At 33.8% G+C, this 4,838-nt stretch overlaps 1 non-coding gene across 1 annotated transcript; it reads left to right on the top strand.

Annotated features, from left to right (window-relative positions):
* Window positions 1-1,268: 1,268 nt before the first annotated feature.
* Window positions 1,269-1,375, top strand: LOC138807261 (U6 spliceosomal RNA). Its single transcript, XR_011366112.1, has one exon. It is a non-coding gene; the product is annotated as a U6 spliceosomal RNA (small nuclear RNA).
* The last annotated feature ends 3,463 nt before the right edge of the window (window positions 1,376-4,838 follow it).

Below are 4,838 nucleotides of genomic sequence, written 5' to 3'. Positions count from 1 at the left end.
ATGGTATGGACATCCCAGTAACCTTCTCAATGATGACCTCCTAATGATGACTTACAAATGTTTTATTATATTATAGCAAGTAAAAAATTGCTACAAATAAAGGAAACCAATAATTAAATATTAATGATTAAAAAAATAAAAGAACAAACCAATTTCAGTCTTTGAAGTATACTGCATATTAGATTTTACTATTTTCTCATATTCCTGTAAATTTAACTATGGCTAAGTTTATTGTTGGGAGCCGACAGTAAAGCTCCAAGGTCATCTTGACCCTTGTGCTCCCTTGCAGGCGCGTACAAGGAACTGGCTTTCATGAAAAGCACCAGGTGCCCAGGTTTGTGTCTGTAGTGTTAGTTTTACTTTCTATCAGTTGACCTTGTCTTGTTTCAATCTGCACCTTGTTTTTATTAAAATTTTCTTTCCTTTTCTGCACTATGGTGACCTTAGGTTACCTCTTGAATTCTAATAGTATATATTAAGGAGAGTTAAAAATAAACGGTGCTCTAGTCTTGAGCTACAGACCTCCTGACCCCATCCTTTGTCTTATGTCTTTATTTTTCCGTCCTCACCCCCTAATTCAGGATTCCCTTTCATTGCCTGCAGGCTCCGGCAGTTTATGATGTTCAAAAAGAGTTTTATAGAATATGAGTAGTCTTTAAAATTAGCCACTAAGATTACCAGTTATGGCTCATCTCATCATTTGTTTATGGCTTACATCATCATTTGTTTCTCGCTAACAAATAAAGTTAGGAATCCCTGAAGTTTTAAAAGAAGCTGTGTAGTTAAAGTCTTAACTCTTCATTCTGCTTCTTTACACAAATACTTTGGAACTTCTCATTAATAAAGTTTCTATAAACTCTGAAATGTACATACTTAGTAGTATATGTCTGCTACCATAAATCTTAAATACTTTATAGAAAAGTTTATACTTGCCAAACTGTCCTAATTTTGGCATATATAAGCAAATTCCCAAAATTAAACATATTTAAAACATTAAAACTTTTAACAAACCTTAACACTTGCTGTAGTGTTTATTATGACAGGTGCCTTGAATAGAATAATTGAATTCCTCCTCCTACAAATCTCTTGAACAACAAATATCTGGAATTATTTTGTTTTTGACATATCAATCTAGACTTTATACTTAAATGTGTGTTTATGTAAGAAATATTTGGTTCTAAAATTTCATGACAATTGTTTTGAACATACTTTTTGCTGAATTGTCTAGTTTAATAAAATTAATTACACTTTTTATATAAAAATATCCTGTACTCAATTCAGCATCACATACACTAACATTGGAACAATACAGAGAAGATTATCATGGCCTCTGCACAGGGATGACATGCAAATTCCTGGATCGTTCCATATATATACAACAACAGATGCTGGAGGGCATGTGCCCACGGCATTGTTGGTGGGAGTGTAAACTGTTCAACCACTTTGGAAAGCAGTCTGGAGGTTCCTCAAAAGACTCCACATAAAGATCCCATAGGACCCAGCAATCTTATTTTTGGGGATTTACCCAAATGATCACAAACAAGAACATACTAATACTACCAGCACAATTATGTTTATTGCTGCATTATATACCATAGCTAAGATATGGAACCAACCCAGATGCCCCTCAGTAGATGAATGGATCAAGAAAATGTGGTAAATATACACAATGGAATTCTATGCCTCCGTCAGAAAGAATGACATCGCCCCATTTGTTAGGAAATGGAAAGCCTTGGAAAAAATTATATTAAGTGAAGTAAGCCAAGCCCAAAGAAACATAGGTCCCATGGTTTCCCTTATTTTCAATAACGAATATATGTCTGGGATAAGCAGAAAAGGTCAAAAGCTATGTGCATATGACCAGATACGATATGTTAAGGGAAATGAACACCAAGATAAGGACACGAGTTCTTTTGTTGGTTTGTTTCTTGCTATTGTTTCTAACGTACTTATAATGTGCTATGTCATTTTTGGTTTCTTTATATGTTCCTCCTCCACGCTATAACCCCTGTTTTCATTGTATTTGAAGTTGGTTCCCCTACATCTTGTATGTACACTTCTCTAATTTGGGGAGGGGAAGGGGAAAAAATGCTCAAATAAGGATACAGTTTGACCCATTGTAACAATGAGATGCACAAGACACTATGTTGAAAAATGAACTTTAAAATTTAGGTGGGGAGAAAGGGGGAAGGGAGCATAATTCTGGATGTGGGAGGGAAGGGATGGTAGGGGAAATATGAAGGAGGACATAACAATGCTTATTAGGAAATTTACTAATTAACTTGCTCATGTAAATATAACCCCAATATTCAATATGAATATTGAATTGAGAGAGTAAAAGAATGGAGCAAATATGAATAAATGTGTATGTGTTTGTGACCTCATGCGTGCACCCACACACATATGCATGTGTGTTGGCATGCTCAGAGTTTTAAATCAGGGTTTCAAGGTCTTGCTAGGCCTTTCCTCTCTAGATTGTTGAGCTACAATATGAGCTACAACTCCATTGCTGGCTCTTTGCTAGTTCATTAAAAAATTTGAAAAATAATTCCATGATTTTTTTGCCCTGAATGGCTTTCAACTGTTATCCACAGATCTCAGGCTCCTGAGTAAATATCCCGAGTAGATAGGATTACAGGTGGGACCAACTAATACAAGGCTTTCAGAATAATCTCCTACTTTGAAAGCCTTTAGGAGTGATTATGTGTGAATTTATTTCGTTTTTGGATTCTTAAAAGACAGTAAGGGATGATATTTAAAAGTTTCAGTACTTTTTAAAAAGGATAATGGAACTGTGGGACAGAAGAAATTTACCTCTATTTGGACCTCAATTTATCGGCTCAGCTCTGTGCATGCTAACCCAATGTCACCAACACAGTCTGTGTTGAATAAAAAATGTGACAGAAAACAATCACCATGAGCATTATTTGGTATGCTATTATTTCTTGGACAATATGACTATTGAATTGAGAGAGTAAGAAAATATAGGGATTTTACCTACCTTTTTTGTATTGCTTAAAGACCTTTGGAAACTTTGAATCATTTCCTTCCTCACCGTGTGTCTTTGGGCCATGCACTTACTGTCTTTAATTACAATTTTTCCCAAAACTAAAATGGTAATAACGTTAGTTTTATAACAAATGTTATCCTAAGAATTAAGAGACATAAAATTTATGAAATATTTAAAATAAACTTCTATGAATGTGCTTTGAGTTGAGCCAAGAGTTTTTTAAATCCTAAATAGAATACAATAAGTATTAGAGAAACCATTACATACAGTGAGCAACCAGAAGTAATGTTATCTATTGACCATGCTCTGCTTCCAAGGAAGCCAGGTGGATAAATTCTCATGCTGTAAATCAAACTGATTATCTTATGTTTTGGTAGTGTAAAACTATCACGGAGAGAATCATCAAGGAATGTTGTAGACTGAGCTGAAGACCATATGAAGATGTGCAAACCTGATAAAACATAAAAATATCTGAACAGTATATTGTGTTTTACATCATTTAAGTTACATCACAAAGATAACGAAGACCTAGAAGAATGAATTGTCTTTTTGATATTCTAACATATGTCCTTAGAAAAATGAACTCTTTCCTCATTTTTGTAGAGGCATCATAAGATGAGAGGAACTGTATTTTTGTTTGCTTCTTTCCATTTATTCTTCATTTTGAAATCTGAACCACATGACAGAGAAAGAAACCAAGGGAAATTATTCACACAGGTTTATAAAGAACCATCAACGTAAAATAAATAAAACACATATAGCCTTGTAAAAGGTCTAACTAAATTGAGTTATAAAGTCTCAAGCATAAACAGAAAATAATTTAAGCAGTATCATGTTATTGAAATTGAAAAATGTTAGGAATTTATTTTTTTCCTTTCTACTACCTTGAATTAATTATTGATTTTGTATAGAGAGATTAAAGATGAGATTAACGAGAAACTTGATTAAAAATGGACAAAAGTTCTGAATAGACATGTTTTCCAAAAAGCCCTGAATATCGCCAGTCGATTTAAAAAGTTGCGTTTAATAAAACTTCAGTGCTGGCTTAATGCTTTGTGAACAGAAGTCATTAGAGAAATGTAATTCAAAATTACTATGATACTACTTCATAACTATTATAACTCTTATCAAAAAAACGAAGGAACCAGATGTGGTGGTAAAGACTTATAATTCCAAGCGTTTAGGAGTTTGGAGTAGAAGGATTTCAGTCTAAGGCCAGTCTTAGGTACTGCACACAGTAAAAACCTTCCCTTTAAAAAAACTCAAAATATAATAATGTCTGGTGAGAGAGTAGAGAAAAGGAAATTTTCTACACTCGTGGTCAAAATGCAGGTTTGTATTCTCCTTGTAGAAATTAGTATGCCGTTTTCTAACGAAAAGTTGAAATATCATCTGACCCACCAATCATGCGATTATTTCTCTCTGGGTAACTCATAAACATATCTGTAGTTCATTGTTATTCACATTATTCACAGCAACAGCTAATATATAAATCGAAGTTCAGTATTCAACTACAGATTAATAAAGCAACTGTGTGCATGCACAAATATATTTTTCTGTTTCATCCTTAAAATAGCAAGAGACTTCTCCCATTAGCCACAACTTATAATGCCTCAAAGATGTATTCTATAAGAGGAAAAATGTTGTCTTCTGATTTTTGTACACACATACACACACACACACACACACACACACACACGCACATACTCACACACCAACCTCAAACATTAAGAGAGAATTTTTTTAAAGTAATGCAAATTGGAATTTCTGGGGTATTTAGATCCCAATATAGAAGATAGTAGATATACAGGATGATGAGGAATACAGT

The sequence above is a fragment of the Dipodomys merriami genome, unplaced genomic scaffold, assembly GCF_024711535.1.
Source record: "Dipodomys merriami isolate MVZ:Mamm:240054 unplaced genomic scaffold, mDipMer1.0.p SCAF_419, whole genome shotgun sequence".
Lineage (NCBI taxonomy): Eukaryota > Metazoa > Chordata > Mammalia > Rodentia > Heteromyidae > Dipodomys > Dipodomys merriami.
The sequence above is the reverse complement of the archived record's forward strand: the minus strand, read 5'-3'. Positions and strand labels throughout refer to the sequence as shown.